Here is a 17,161-nt window from a genome sequence, read left to right as displayed (position 1 = left end):
AGCAGGCGAGGAGGAGGGATGGGTACGGATGCGGAGGAGGGGCTTTTTACCCTCTCCGTACCTTCTCCTCCTCCGCCTCAAGAGCTGCGCTCTTATTCGGCTTTACAGGAGATATTGTAAACCTCTTTTATTTATCTTTTTTTACTGTTAACATCCTCCTCCTGCTTGTACCTCTGTTTTAAATTGCAGCGTGAGATATTGAGAAGCCTATTTTGCGGGCAGAGTAAAGGGCCTTTAAATAGTTTACACGCGGTACATATGCCAAGTAACTGCGCATAAAGAGAAAGAAAAACAACCACGCAAAAGAAAAAAAATCTTATTTGGAGACACCCGCAACAATGTTCAAATTTATCATCGTGGGAAAGGGTCAGATTAAAAAAAAAAAAAGAAAGCTACAGTATTGGCGCAGATGTAAGTCGACCGGCGATCACTCTTTTTAATCAAAAAAGTAAAAGAGGGTTACTGCCGCATGTGAGTGAATCACGATTCAACCGCTTTGACGGCTGCCTTACAGGTGCGAAAGCCCAAGGTGTCGCGGTGTCTAGTAAAAGTTATTGATTTTGTTATTCTACCTGTTCAAAATACCTGCTAACAGATGAGCGGTGACCGATTTCGCGACCCCCTTCGGCTTTAGAGCGATAGGTTTAAAAAGCTCGTGTCGCAGAAAATCCGGTCTCGGTGGGACCAGAAAATCGGGAACGGTCAATTAGTAATTCAATCCCCTCAAAGGAAAAAAAAAAAGGATTGAATAATTTCAGGCGGAGCGGGATCAAACCACGACCCGTCGGTTGTGAGCCAGACACAATATCAACTATGCGTTTTTCTTTGTCTTTTTTTACTTTTTATGAAAGCAGTCTGCGTTTGGTACATACCAGTCAGATGGCCAAGTCATTGGCTGTACAGACTACTTAGCCATCCGCACAAATAAAAGAAACCACGAAATCTTTCGACCATACAAAGAGAAAAACATCATAATACTTTGACCCACCCGTATTCTAACATATCTTGTTCCAGAAAGCTTTTCGTTGCGGGCCGCGACGATTTTTTTTAATTGCTGCTTTATATTGATCCAGACGTTGTGGACATCATATGGTGCTGTGCTAACTGCGCTCAGTGTTCACTCTGCTCTCTCCCGAAACAGCTGCCACGCGGTTTTCCGCACACGCGCTGCCGTCTCATGCAGTGTCCGGCCACAGCGCGTGGAGAGCCGTCGCAACCAACGACTCAAACACCGCTCCCAGTTCCTCAGGAAAGTAGTAACACTTGAGAGATTCCCAGCGTGGCTCAACGTTACATTAGAAAATATATCGAAAATCAGCCCAGAAACAGAAGGCACCATTACAGTCCAGAAATACACGAGGAAGAGTCTCTTGGTCACCACAGAAACTGCAGTTGGTTCCGATCGGAAGGTAAAAGCCCTGGGTTTCCAACCAAGTGTTTACTGGCAGGGTTTTTGTGTGAAACCTGTTAAAGAAGATATTGGTTTTTGAGGAGACAGGGAGGATGCGCAATCTCATAAGAACATCTTTTCCTCCGGATGATTCGGAACCGTTTCTGCAAAAAAGAGCTGGACATATGCTGCTGACTGTGTCCCTCGAGTTTTTCCTGTTTCACTTGCTGGCAATTGTTCCCACGAGTACCTTCACTGGAAGCATTCGATCGATTTGGCAATTTCCTTATATACTCGTAGGCACTTAGCTGCTTTCGGTTGCTCCGATATACAAACCACCCACTGGCTATGGTGCGCGCCCCCAAGGCTCTTGAATGGCCACCGCGTAATTTCATTATTCCTTTAGTTCAGAGTCCTGAACAAAAAGAAAGGAAATTGTGCTCCTCGTTTTTTTCCCCTGGTGACTGCCAAACAAACGTTGCGAAGAGCCGATGTTCCTTCAACACTGTGATGGCGTCGATTGGGATACCCTAGGCCGCGTGCATCAAACGAGGAGAGGGAACAGCCTTACACACAAAGCTTCGCTGGATAAGAAGAATTCGTTGTGTGCACCATGGTAGGAGCGACGCTCTCATCTTCTGAAGTTTGACCGACCACGTTTTACGTCTCGGGTGCATCAACGTGAGCGGTATGCCAAGGTGCTTTTACAGCGAGGGCGATCATTTCATCCCTAACACGCTTGAAGGCGTGCAGGCCCAGTGACCCATCCACGTACATGTAAATTTGTCTAGATTAAGAGACGCTCCGATAGGAAACAAAATGCTTAAATTATGTCCATTGCCCTCAAAAGCTCCTTCTTTTCAGAAAATATAACGAAAACATTATCCGCGAACGCTGAGTTTCAGCTGTTTAGTTAGCAGTTGAAGCCCTCTGATTCCTTCATCAATTTGGATAGCCTTGCACAGTGGCTGTAAGTAGAGCGCAAATTGCAGTTGGTACAACGGGCACACTTTTCCGACTGACAATTGCTACACGTTTTCGTTTTTTTTTTTTTTTTTTTTTACTAATATTTTGGTAGATATGTTATTGTAGCACAAGCATACCCAATCGAAAAGAACCTTGCCTACGTTGATGCGTTTTAGGATCTCGAACAAGAATTCATGGTCCACTCAATCGAAAGCACAACAAAAATCAATTTGAAGGACCGCGAGCGGCGGGTTGAACGCTTTGCTGATCTTCCTCCAATGTTGTTTGCGAAAGTTTATACATATATATATATATATATATATATAAAACACATTTTAATAAAGTGCTTCAAATATTGATTTGGATAACATGAAACGCTTGAGCTCCCAAAGCACGGACCTTGAGGAAGGCACATTTGAATAATAGCGACCTGAACATATGCGTGAAAATCAATACCGGAGTAGATAACGTTAACAAATCATCCTATATTTTGCACATTTTCTAGAATACATTTGTGGCGACGGTTATCAGGTAAAAATGTAAGTTGCGAAAAATTAGATTCAAAGCCAGACGACCATTTCAGACGCAAATGCTAGACGCAAAAGCGTTTTTGGCGGAGCGTTGGGGTGGAAGAAATTTTTACATATTGGTTTAAAGAAAGAAAAAAAAAAAAAGAAAACTCATATTTAGAGTAATTTGTTCGATGTAGGTGAGTTAAGCGACCAGGGGGACATAATGTTCGAGGCTAAGCCTCACGAAAAGTTGAGTAATTAACTAAAATATGTCAAATAAATTTGTAAATAGTGAAAGGAAACATATAGTTCCAATGAGAAGCTTGATGAGCGTCATCAAAAACATCAAGTGATTAAATGTGATCAAGATTGAGAGCACCTGAAAAACGCGATGGTGCGTTAAGGTTACAGCTCGTGCAACCAGCTCAACCCTATCCGCGACTGAAAGCACGTGTTTTCAGGCCCTCTCGGAACAGCTTCGTGCATTCACCACCACGCGACCAACAATCCCGTTGCATAAACTTTAATTTGCGCTAGACCGTCAATGGATAGGCTCGAATATGGAACGCTAGGCGCCGTTTGTTCAGTTGGAGTCGCGAATAGTACCGCGAAAACGAGGGTATATATAACGACAACGTGGCGCACCTAATTCACACCCGGGCTTTCCAATAACTCAAAATCCTTCTAAAAGTTGATGAATAAATGGTTCTCGATAACGCTTAGCAAGTTTATAATTGAAACCATATGTTTATTTTCACTAATTATCAAGTTCGTTCACAAATTGTATTTAAATTTTTTTTACATGTCGTGACGATTAGTGTGATATGTTTGTCTCCCTGGTCGTTCGACTCACGTGGAAAAACTGCGTCAGTGCGGTTTTCACTGCATGCTTTAAGCAAAACTCTTAATACTAAAAACAATAACAGTTTAAATATGCGATGTGACCGCGACCTTTATTATCGATAATGATTGCCGTTCTGTTGGAAGTTGCTGTATTAGTATCAATTGATTAATGATTCTTTCGAGAGTAACTGACCCCCTAAAAACACAATTTCTACGTGTGAGGAGTTTACTTGTTATCAACGTACTGCCGCAGTTTTTTCCTCCGTCTTAGAAGAAACGCTCGGTAAATTACTATAGTACATGTTTCTTCTATTCTGTAGTTATCAGGACTGAAATAAATGTCGTCGTGAACTCACTAACCGTTTTTTTTTTTTTACGCACCATTTGAAATGGTGGAGGCATTTTATGTTTTGACATTGACTTCAGCAATTCAACATCAAATACATATTTTGCCATTCTTCTTCCATTTTCCTAATGCTTCAAGGAACAAGGACACTCCAGGCTATCTCTCACTTCTCCTGGGAAGTACGAAAAGAACCAATTCTACCGTACATTGTCAACGAAACACAGGCAAAGATGTCCATCTGGAAAGAAGTGACGCAACAGTCATCCATGAGGATCTGGAAGAAAAGATCATTTGCATGGAAGTGGATTACGTCTGTGTACCCCTTCAGGACAACTGTACCCTTTTTATGGTATGTATTCTTGTTAAAAAAAAAAAACTGAATTTGTATTTGTTAAAACTAACTCATTTATTTTACAGAAAGACTTTGCACTATTGAAATTAAAAGAACCGGTAAATTTTACAAGGTATATTCAGCCCATCTGCCTTCCTGAACACTGCGAAGAACCGCCATCAAATGCCAGTGGTGTGGGCTGGGGCCGAGTTTATCGTAAGTGATATTTTCGCCTCATTCTGTTTTACATGCCAATTATCGTAAACAAATAAGAAAGAAAGACACATATATAAAATAATATAAAATTCAAGCCTCTCAATAAAACAGTTTCCTGCAGTACGCGTCAGATTCCTGTCATTGAAAGTCCGAGGATGCTTAAATGCTAACAAAATGGAACCAAATGCGGGCGATTCCATATGGTTCGTAAAACTATTTCTTTAGAACGGCGTGCAGCACATGCTACTTTTTGAAATATCTGATACAAAGTCGATGTTTTTTTGCATGTTGGCGTTTATTGATCGGGAATGTGGGTAGGCCAACCTTGAAAAATAGGAACTAGCAATAAAACAAATATCCTTATTGGCACATACACTATATCTATCAGCCGGCTCTCCGCTGATAAGAAAGTCAGTCCGACACTGCTGGCTTCGTGAACGCAACAACAACCAAGGTTTATTTGGCATCGTTTATATAGCCGAAAAAAGGGGGGCGGTACCGTCGGCATGACTCAGTGCTATAAATGACATAGCATAAGCAGCATGATCAGATTGGCATGTGGTACGATATCAGCATGATACACCATATTAGTTCTTACATGGATGTATGTAATATCGAGTTAATATTTTATATTATGTATATTCCAAACCAATCAAATGAAATGCCTCTATACACACAAAATATCTCAAGAGACACGGCAGCACACTCGTGCATTTCATAATAAAGGCTATGAATGTTATCGACTGACCTAACTCTTAACACAGACGTCGCCGACAAAGTTTTAGAGCGCAGCTCTTAGGGGCCCGTTCCCGACTTGAGCGGCGTCGCCGTCGCCGTTGCCATCGCCGGCGGCGTCGGCGTAACCAAGGTCACCCCAAGGTCACGTGACCCCCAAGGTCATCCCAAGGTCACGTGACTCCCAAGATCAGCGCAAGGTCACGTGACCCCCAAGGTCACCCAAGGTAACGTGAACCCCAATGTCATGTGACCCCAGAGGTCACGTGACCCCTCCCCAAAGGGGCACGTGGCCCGCAAGGTCACGTGACACCCAAAGTCACGTGACTCCCCAAGTCACGTGACCCCCCGAGGTCAAGTGACCCCCATCGAGGTCACGTGACCACCCCAAGGTCACGTGACCACTCCGAGGTCACGTGACCCCCCTCCCCCCGCCGAGGTCACGTGACCTCCCCGATGACGTCATCGTCACTGATGACGTCACCGGCATCCGCATCGTCATCGTCATCATCACTGATGACCTTACCGGCATCCGCATCGTCATCATCACTGATAACGTCATCAGTGACGTCACTGATGACCTCACAGGCATCCGCATCGTCATCGTCATCATCACGGATGACGTCATCAGTGACGTCACTGATGACGTCACCGACATCCGCATCGTCATCGTCATAATCGCTGATAACGTCATCGGAGTCCGCATCGTCATCGTCACTGATGACGTCATCAGTGACGTCACTGGTGACATCATCGGCATCGTCACGTGACCCACAAGATCACGTGACCCCCCCAGGTCCCTTCACCCCCCCAGTAATCTTCCCTCCTCCTCCTCAAAAGCTGCGCTCTAATTCGGTGTTACAGGGAGTTGTAAACGGCTTTCAATTTTTTTTTAAACTGATAATTGACCAAAATTTAACCTTTTTGTATGAAATTTACGTGCATGATCATATAGTCACTGCGAAATTCAGCATCAAGAAAGTTAACATTGACGTGATTCTGGTTCCCCGAGTACAGGACGTTTATCGCAGCACAACTCGCAGTTTCAAAGGTGTTCGCCGTGTGTTTGATACGTAACTAAATTATTTGTGCAGCTAGAGCAATCAAATGAATGCAAATTGCCAAAACAACTTAATATCACGTGCTTTTGTTATTCAGTATAATCTTTGGAAAGAATTAGTGATGCACGATTAAGTATGACAATGGACCTTTTTTTCAGTAATGAGCGCCGTTCTGCGGAGTAGTCTTCAAACTCCAAATGAAGGGCAGCCCAACTTGCCTCTGCCCGTCAAATTACATTGGCATCGTTCCGTTGTATTAATCTTCGTTGGCGTTTGTCCCCCAAACTGGCGTATATATAAACAAAAATAATTAAAAAAAGACGAAATGAGCGCAAATATCGCTGCTGGATGTGTTGGTCGAACGGAACTTTGCCCTGCAAAAAGTGCGACAGCTGGAAGCAAGGCCAGGGGAGGGGGTGTACGCATGCGCAGATTAATTTTAAAAAGGTCCACTGGTATCAATGTTGTGTTTAAAACCTTGTTCTGTAGCTGAATTTTTCTATGATTTTATTGCATCCGAAGTAGGTGGCAGCCGGACATCCGTAAAACATAAATTGTATTAAAGCAGCAGCCTTATAGGCCCAATACCTCTTGACGCCTCGCAACGTGTGACGCTGAACTGCTCGTGGCTGAGGCGATGGTGGCTGAAGCTTCAGCTCTTGTCGGCTAAGCTCCGGTCATGCTAATTTCGGTCGCGTGTTCTCGTAAGCGCCGGTCGCCTAAGTTAACGTGACCTGATGTCGTCGACGTAATGCTAGAGGTTGTCATTGAGGTCGCCTTGAGGCAGTCATAGAAGTTGTCTTAGACGTCGTTCTTAACGTCGTCTACTAGGACGTCGTCCTAAACGTCCTCTCTTGACGTCGTGCTCAGTGCATGTACGGGGTATTAAAACTACGATTTCATTACCATACAACTTATTTTCTTAATTGTTTTCACTAATAATGTTCCTGGAAAGCTGCCATATTTCATCGCGTTTGGTAGAATGAAAAAAGCTGCATCAATTTTGTAACACTGAAGGTTTTTATGGGCTGGATTGTATGAAATTGTGTAACTCCTTCAACCCTTTCAAACGAAGATTTACAATGGAAATAACCTCAAACCATGCGACCTTTAATCCAACGTCTTTTTTTCGGCGCCGCATGTAGGAGATGAAAAAAAGCACAAGCAAGGGAACTGTATGACTTGCCGCTAACCCTTGTCAGCGGTAGCACGCGATTGTCCGCGGCGAGGGATGCTTAGTTAAGCATACTTGGTTATGCATACTTTGCCTTCAGGTGATATGCGAGGCGAGTTTTATCTTGTCAAACATTCACACTCCGCATTCAACCGTCGGCACAGTCACATTTTGTCCAGCATACTTATGCCGCAGTATGGAGACGCTGCCGAATTATACTTCATCTAGCATACTTGGTTGCCAGGCCGTCGCCCGCGAGCCACATTAAGTAAAAAATATTTCGTCCGCATACGACCTTCGGCTGCAGGTCATACTTAAACGGGCAGTGCAACGATTTTCAGACTTTGGCCATTTAACTGCTGAAATGAATCTGCGTCACCTATGGAACGAAAAACCGTAAACCGCATTTTATTGCCGAGCGCTGGTTCTTATTTAAAAAAAAAATGAAAAAAATCGAACGTCGAAGTGCCTCTCAACTCTCCACGCCGACTTACTCTGGGGGTTTACGTGGTTTAATTCCCCTTGGTCCCTCTCTTCAGAGACTCCAGCCGCTTCCTCCGCGATTATCGACTTTGAAAGGATTAGCCTCGTCGAATTCACGGCGAGTGATGGACACAAAGGACGGTTCTCCACAGGGCTGACGTCGAATGTAGCAGCGGAGGGGGACAGGGTTTGTTGACTTCCACGTACCCCCAGAGACGCCGTAACTTTAGTTCCCGTAGCCGCCACAGGCGGCTGCAGATCGGCAAATAATTCCTTTTTGCCTTGCGATTACGCAGCAGAATAGCAGTTTTTCGGGGAGAGGTGACGCGTTGTTGGTCACTTGGGTTTGTATCAACGATATGAAAAGTGCAAACTGCCAATTCTTTCAACATTAAAACCGTTGCACAGCCCCTTCAACCCAGCATTCTTAGCCCGCAAGCGACCGTTGTACTTAGTCCGCGGGCGACAGGCGGAGGTGGGTTAAACCTAGTCCAGAGTACTTCGTTCACCGGCGACCGTCGGGAGCGAACAACACTAAGTCCATAATACCTATTCCACAGGTGACTGTCGGCGGAAAGTCATACTTTGTCCAGCATATTTATTCTGTAGGCAACGTTTTGTGGCCACTCAAACTTAGTTTAGTGAACTAAGTATGTAAGCAGCCGTCGGAGGCGAGTTAACTTGGTCCAGCATGATAGCCGAAGACGACCGTTGTTCCCGATTCATATCTTATTCAGCATACTTAGCCCGTAACGCAAAGTAGCCGGTATGTTATACGTAGTCCAGCATACTGAGCGTACGGACGATCGTTGGCGGTGAGGCATGCTTAGTAAAGCAAAATTTGTTCGCAGGCAACCGTCGGAGGGGAATCGTGCTTCGTCCAGCATACTTAGATTGTGAGAGGTTGTGGCGTCATGCTTAGTTCATTATGCTTACCTTACTCCGCAGATGGTCGTCGGCAGCCAGTCAGACTTATTCCAATCTAATTATACTTAAATTAGCGAGTAGCTGAGACGACGATTCAGTGAAGCCAGTCAAGCAGTATAAACAGTGCGAAACCACGGTGATCGTTTTCTTAGTGAGGTTGCTTTCATATGGCTATGCTAGTCCCGCGTCCAACATTCCGGGACAATCCGTGGAATGAAAAGTTTTCAAGAAAATACCACAAATTTAATTTCTACTTTTAACTCACAAATTTCCTGTGTCTTTCTGAGAGAGAGAGGGGAGAGGGGAAAAAATGACTGCTGTTGCTTGACAGAGTTTCTCATCCCCACCAGCAAGAAGATGAACTATTTTCCAGACTCGTGTGATCCGTAGAGCAAAGTTTACATAGAAGCAAAACACAACATTAAACCAAAAAATACATGAGATGCATTACAAGCATTTCTTAAAGGTCAAAGGTCCAGTCATAATAGGCACAGAAAAAGGAAGATGTGGGAACTTCAGAGTACTACGGCATCGGCAATCGAACTCTTTAATTACGCGCTCACCAGAGCGTGAGCACGTGACGCGGTGCTCGCGCTCAAAAAAAAAGTAAAACCAAATTTAAAAGAAAATTTTTAGTCATGATAGCGCGGGCCACTACATTAGAGAATAAAAAAAAAAACGAATATCCCTTCTGCTCAACATCATGAAATCCGTTCCAAATGCGTGCGTACATAATCATGACATTAGGCAACGAGAACTGCAGCATCTGGAGGCCATAGTCTCCTCTTGAGCGAGGCGCTGACCATGTATCAACGCAACGGCTTGCATTTGTACCCGTCCTCCACTTGATATTGGTAATTGATAAAAAAAGTTTATTTTCCGTTACAGACGTTTGACATATTTGAAGAAGTTTATAATGGTACTGCTCTTTAATTAGAGCTATTTGAAGGTTTTTGAAATGTTGTAATGTTGGAGCGTTACTTCTGGAGCATATGCAGTGATGCATATTTGTAGTTGTGCTACCCTAAACAATAAAGCAGTAATTATAGCAAGAGTAAAACAGGACGTCATAAAGAAGAACTAAGACCGAAAGGGGTAATATATAAGTCGCCATTCATAAATAATGGGAACACGTTTTGAAAGTCTGCGATCTATAGATTGCACTTTCGCGACCCTGCTCATGTACTCATTATATATTACACCGAGAACGTTCACATTTGTTCAAAGCAAATATTTCCTCGTGAGAGGGAAAGCCGTTCAGTAAATGAACACACCACTTATGAATAGAAAAAGTGTTTCAATCGTCTCATTTGTATTAATGACTAGACAGTTTGAGATTTTCCAGGAACTTATCTTCTGCAGAAAGCTATTTGCCGAACATTAAACCTGGTGGGCACATTCACACGAAAAAAATAAACCGGTGTCGTCTGCGTAAATTATAAAGCCTAGACTGTCGTCAATATTTACTGAGCTATATTTATGTACAACTTAAAAAGAAGGAGTCCTAGGAAGCTCACCTGCGGCACCACTGACCCGAGTTTTCTTAAGCTAGATTGCTGACTATCTATCACGACATACTGATGCCGATACTTTAAGAAAAATACTCTCAGTCATCGTTGGGGCTACTCCTTGCATCCCGCATGCATTAATTTTCGAAGCAGATTCAATGGTTTAGGTTGTTGAAAGACTTTCAAAATCAATGAAGACCCCAAAGTAATCAATTACTTGTCGACATTGTTTAGAATTAGTTGTTTTTGTTTTCATATCGCGATTTCCGCCGAATTCTCTTTTTTAAAACCAAATGGCAAGATGTTAGGACAGAGTTCTTTTCATCAAATGTGTATCATCTAGCGTGTATATTTTTCTGTAGAAATTTTTAAAACACTTTCAGCACAGGAAGGGGTCTGCAATTTAATTGGTTGTTTTTATTTTAAGACCCTACACCGGCCCATTAAAAAACGGATGCACAGGAAAACTTATCGTTAAACCGTGCATGTAAAGAGCTCTACTCTTGAAGAAGTTTAAACTTGTCGTAATTATTCTGATCAATCCGAAGATCACAGGTGTATGTTGAGTGCGCAGTGCATCCGAAACCAGCCAAAGCTCCCCGCAACCAGCAGAGACATTCATGGCGCACGCACGACTCTCGTTAGACGCATTCTGTGTTTACCGGGTTTTCTCAGAATGATCAAAGCAAGTTTAACGCTGTTTTTGACCAAACATATTATTCTGAAAACTAAAAGCCTAAACGTATTCTTTTTACTATTTTTTTTAAAAGCCCGTTTGCATTTCATACATTTTTTACGAACCTGTAGCTCTTTCCTAAAGGATGTATTCTTTTTGCATGGCTAAACCTATATACCAATCTCAAATTTTTTTTTAAATGTATAGTTTTATATTTTTATTTTGGGTACATACGTTCACTTATATGAACCTCCGCGTTATAAATATTAAACGATTACAAATCGGATATAGGCCACCCAAAGAACGGTGAAAAATTGTTCATCGGTGCACATTCCTAATAAGAATCTTCGGTTTTACAATTTTTTTTTCAGATTATTATGATATGGATGAATCATTAAACGAAACTAACGAAGACGTCAAAGATACCGTAGATTATGAGAGTTCAGCAGAAGAAACGAAAGATGCGTCATCATCGGAACTGGAGCGCTTTTTAATACGTTCTCACCCAGAAACCTTGATGGAAAGGAATATATCCTTAATTACTAACGAACAGTGCGAACGGCAACTTGCCACAACTGTTCCAAATTACATTCTATGCTCCAATGGGGGAACATGTTATGTAAGTATGAATTATTGTATTATTCTCTGAGGATAAAATGTATTTCGTCGTCAACTGCACGGAATATTAAATGGCTCCTCGTACCATGAGACGCGCGCATGCAATTGAAACTGAATTGAACTATGGCTTTTTCGATTGAACTTTCACCCGTATTTTTGCATGTAAAAAAATTAAGAACCCGACAAAGCTCGGAAAACCTACATATTGGTTCAGCTTCCCGCTAAAAGAAAGTTTGTTAATGGGAACTGGGTATTAAAAACGAGGCATCGCAAATTCTGTTAAAATTCTTTGAAACTGTATTGGACTGATCCCTTCTAAAACAAGCTGAAAACGCTATGGTTGTTTTCGTACTTTTATCCAGTAGATGTTCTGCAATTGGCAAGTTAACATTGCGACATACCTGGCACCAGACTTTGAGAATGGATCAAGTGTAAAGAAATCTAAAGAATTGCACAGGGCTCATCTTGTGTTACAGCTGCTGGCCAAAACAGTTGAAGTCTTTATTGAAGACTAGTATTAAACCATAGAATAAAAACGTCCCATAGAAAAACAAGAAAAAAAAGGGCTATCGGCCCAGATCAATGGACTCTTCATCGTAGAAAGCTGGAACTCAGTGTGAGAACATGACGCTAGTTGTGCGATAATGCATAATGTTAAAAGCAGGACGTCACTTTCATAAAATACTTCCAAGAAATGAACAACAAATATGGGCTGACGTCCACCTAAGCTTAATATTTATAAAAGCAAAAATTAACATCTTAAATACCTGTAGCATTAGTTTTAGTATTAAAAAAAATAAGATTGCCAGCAAAGAAAGCAAACAAAAACAGCAAACGTTGCTTTATTTTATGGAGAAATCAACTCAGGAAACACATACAACGAAGAGGAACATACAGTAAAGGACAATGCTGTATGTTGTGTATGTTCCGCTTCGTAGTCTGTGTTTTCTGAACTGTATTCCCCATCATGAATGAAGCCAACCAACTGGCCATATTTACCACCTTATTATTGTTTTACTTGTTCACAATTCTTAAATAAATTCAACAAACACCCACAGTGCCATTTTCTTGAATTTACGAATATTTGGCTTAGGTGGGCGTCGGCTCACAAACAAATTTATTTTTTCTCTCGTTTCTTTTGATGAAGGTAATGCGATCTCAAAATTTCAGGTTTTGTCATTAGCACTAGCGTTGCATTGTCATGAAGTTTAAACTTTCGGCGATGCCTAGTTTATTTGCACAAACCCTAAAACTGTGTGCCGCTTTTCTCAATTGAACCCGGTAGGATAGTGATACGAGTCTTATAGAGCGAGGGTGAGCGCCCTTAGCTGCCAATTGCTTCCTATATATTTTGGCAAGAAGAAACCGAGCAGAAACTCACAACATGATCGATGCGAACGGAAATGATAAATGTAAGCAAGGCTGTGCCTCTGAATTCAGCTTTCGTGAACGTTTCAGTGAAGTATTCACGATCGGTTGTTGCAACCACTAGAGCTGCACAAAGCGAACATTTGTGATCGTCGAAACAAAGAAACGAATATATTTGTTTTAAAACTCGTCAAATATAAAGCGTTATCAATGGAGACACCTCCCGTGCCTCTATTAAAACGAACAATAATTTACTGTACATCAGCAGATAGGGTAGAAGTAGATAGAGCATTATACATGTTGTTTGATTTTGATACAAATATACTTGTATTAAAAATAGAACGACAGTCGAACGAGTACTGTCTTCCCCATTTAATTATCAGGCTTGGCGGGCTTCAGATAAGGGAGAAACCGTCACGGCAAGTTAGCTAATTCACTAAAAACTAATATTTCACTTTTAAATATTTGTTTTATGGATGTTGGAATCACAGTACCGGCGGTAAGTAATATAGGAGGCCACACACATTTAACAGAAATTGCGACAGGATAATGGCCTTTTAGGCGTCGATCACTCTTCCATTTCGGTTCCTGTATATATTTTTTTTTTTGGGAGGGGGAGGAGGAATGGAGGGGCAGTTTTGAATGTACGCGAAAAAATGACGCCGCAAACGTCCACAATGACGCTTAGGAGAACGTACGTGTTCATTTCAGTCACGTCGTTACTAGTTCAGCAGCACATCCACGATGAATGCGCCGTCGACACAGTGCCGTAAGAGTGACAGGACTGGAAAGCCAACGTCACTTTTCTAGGCGGCATTGTGAGCAGGGCTTCGGGGCTCTATAAAAGTTCAGTTTTAAAATCTGGCAAAAAAAGGAAACTGAAAAAAAAAAAAAAAAAATTATCAGTGGATTTCTCGAAATCCCTTTCATTTTTTTAAATGCATTAAATTAAAAGAGAATTATTCCAGTACAGATTATATCGTTACATACTGTGTAAAACATCTTCTTACAATTTGACCTATAATGGATAATTAGCCGCATTATTGTGGCGTTTATTTCATCCTATGTCCACTCAGCTTGACAAGTTAAAGCCCAAGACAACAGCCGTGTAACTCTCGCCTTTTTAGAAAAATCTGTTCAAGTATAATTTAAACCACCTGTGGGAGAAAACAGGAATTCACCAGAGTTCAGCCAGAAAGGCCACTGCACGGATTTTCACGTGCTTCTTCCTGCTTGGAGAGGTTGTTGTCGGATAGCACTCGCAAAAAAGGATTCTGTTGTCGTTTTGAACCCTTGGTAAAAACAGCACAGACGTGCGCTTTGGAGTAGAATTGTAGTCCTTTTCACCCCTCCTAAAGGGTTCGAGAAACTGAAAGTCACATGGTGACATGTCCGGAATGTAATCTGGACAGAGGAAACCTCCCACCCTATCTGAGCTAATGCATCCAGAGCAATGGTCGAAACATGATAACCAGCGTTATCGAGTAACAAAACCATATCAGAAGAGAGCCTGAAGCGTCTCTTATTCCCAATGGCTCTATGCAGCGTGCGCAACGGGCCCCTAAATGTAGCGTTTAGCACATGAATTTTAAGGCGGGCACTTTGAATTTTGTCAGAAGAAGCACTTCATGATCAGGCCCACCTTAAACGGACACCAAATCGCACCTACCATGTTATCAATGGAGTCCACTATAAACCAGAATTGCGGAGAGGTTGAATGCTTTCTCTCTTGTACGTTTGTCTGTACTCATCGCGATAAGTTCAACCTCATCGGTCTCCTCCTTCACCTGTGCAAGTGACGCGACATAAACAGGTTTCGTTTATTCACGTCTTAGAAATAATTTAATACACTTCGTTTTGAATTTTATAAAACGGTAGAGAGTACGTTCGGACTGTTTCATGGTGGTATTGCCGTATACCCCAGAAAGCATGCTATCTCGGAATCATCATTCATCTAAAAAAAGATACAATTGATGTACAATCTTCTTCGCATGCAGATTACTAATTGGTGTCCCGAGCGTTTTTACTTCAGCTACTGTTTTTTTTTGTTTTTTTTTCACCAGAACGTAGGGGTTAAGAACGTGTACAAATATTGCAAAAAAAAAATGTTCCGAAAAAGTGAAGGCAGTTAGTATGCCGTGATTCACCAATTTGCTGCCCTGAATCAGCTGGAGGAATTTGTTTCAATGATATCTCCGCTTTATTTATGTAAGTTTTCCGAAAAAAGTTCAATATCAAAACGTTCTTTGTTGTTTTTTTGTTTTTTTTCAGGGAGACAGCGGGGGACCTTTGATGTACTAAAAAGAAGGACAATGGTTTCTTGCTGCTATTAATTCTGTAGTCGATGATTGCTACAACCCTCTTGGACCATCACTGCATGTTAGGGTGTCACATTTTGTTGGAGGGTTTATTTTACCCCTCTTGCAAAAATATCAGGACTCGGAATCAACGACACAAAATTTATGTATGAAGGACGAGGCTCGAAAGAAATGTGTAACTACATTTTTTAACTCGTACAACGTGTCAATGATTTCGTAGTAGACGACGAAACTCGTGAATTGAAACGGTAACAGGTTATCATATACTCTTGTCATATATCTTCAATTCACTTCTAATAATGAACCTTTTCAGCAAGCGTTTGGGAACAAATTGACACTCGTGCCAAGTACAACACTAAACGTCAAAGTTTACTCAAGGGTTGCTGTTGCTATAGTTGGAACGTTCTTTGTTGCCCTGTTATATAATATAATATATCTGTATGTATACCATACACACATATAATGCACCATTGTCTTCTGCATCGGTGCGGGCCTAAGGATCCGCCATTGCCGTCACGGCGGTGTGGGTGGGTGTTGGTCCCAGCGCCTTTTGCTGCTGCAAAGTCGTCCGCCGGGGCCGCCGTCGTCGTAGACGAACTCCGCCAGCTTTGTCCACAGCAGGAAGACGATCGCCCTGTCACGACTGGTGGGCAGAATCCAATCGACGTACGTCGGCGGACGGATCTCCTCTGGGAGTTCCTCCAGTTTCGTTTTCCGAAGGCGAGCATGACGCTTGCACTCCCAGACAACAAGGGCAGCCGTCGCGGTCCTGCGGCACCGGCGACACGCGCCCTCGTGGGGGTCGTCGCTGAAGAACTTATGGCGCAGCGCCGGGGAGAGGACAGTGTTGGTCGCGAGGCGACGGACGAGGGTCTGAGTGCTCCTCGGTAGGTAGGTCATTCGGCATCGGAGGAACGGGACGCGACTGCTCGTCCGGGCGGTCCTCCCGTTCCTCACGTGGGTGCCGCAGGGTTCTCCGCCTTCGCTGTTTAGCACTTTCCTTGACGGCAGACGGGTCGGCCGGGCCGGCTGCCTCGCCGGCTGAGTTGTGGAATGCGTTCGGCGCGGATGGCATCTGGCGAACTGCTGCTCGCGCCTCGCTTTGGGCCCACTAGTTGCCGCCGATGCCCGCATGGGCAGGCAGCCAGGAAATAGTAGCTTAGATGCTGAGCTTGTTTCGAAGTTCTTGGAACGCGGCGAGAGACTCGCCGACTATTGCCGTGTACGTTGAGGGGCTCCCGCACGCTCGTCTGCAAGTTTCGTACGCGCGGGTCGAGTCGGTGAACAGTAGGAGTGTGTGCTTGGTGTCTGTTGGTGCAAACGTTTGAAGAACCCAGTTGGATGCTCGGAGGAGTGCCACGAGCTCCGCTTGCGAAGTGTCGACGTCTTCAGTGGTCGAAAGTGCAGCCGCGTTCGGAATGCCATGGGAGGTGTCGACCCACGCGACCGCCTAGACGTGATTGGGGGTTCTGTCGTCGCCGGCAGTCGAGAGCAAGGTTTCCGCCATGTCAGTGTAGATTATGTCGTGCGTAGGCGGACCGGGGCTCCCGCACGCTCGTCTGCAAGTTTCGTACGCGCGGGCCGAGTCGGTGAACAGTAGGAGCGTGTGCTTGGTGTCTGTTGGTGCAAACGTTTGAAGAACCCAGTTGGATGCTCGGAGGAGTGCCACGAGCTCCGCTTGCGAAGTGT

General features: G+C 43.3%; 1 pseudogene; it reads left to right on the top strand.

The window, feature by feature from the left end:
- The window catches only part of LOC120836673, an 84,303-nt pseudogene extending 68,611 nt beyond the window's left edge, over nucleotides 1-15,692 (top strand).
- Nucleotides 15,693-17,161: the final 1,469 nt, after the last annotated feature.

Source organism: Ixodes scapularis, unplaced genomic scaffold, assembly GCF_016920785.2.
Source record: "Ixodes scapularis isolate PalLabHiFi unplaced genomic scaffold, ASM1692078v2 PGA_scaffold1__304_contigs__length_218370807, whole genome shotgun sequence".
Classification (NCBI taxonomy): domain Eukaryota; kingdom Metazoa; phylum Arthropoda; class Arachnida; order Ixodida; family Ixodidae; genus Ixodes; species Ixodes scapularis.
This window is presented reverse-complemented; position numbering and strand designations above follow the sequence as displayed.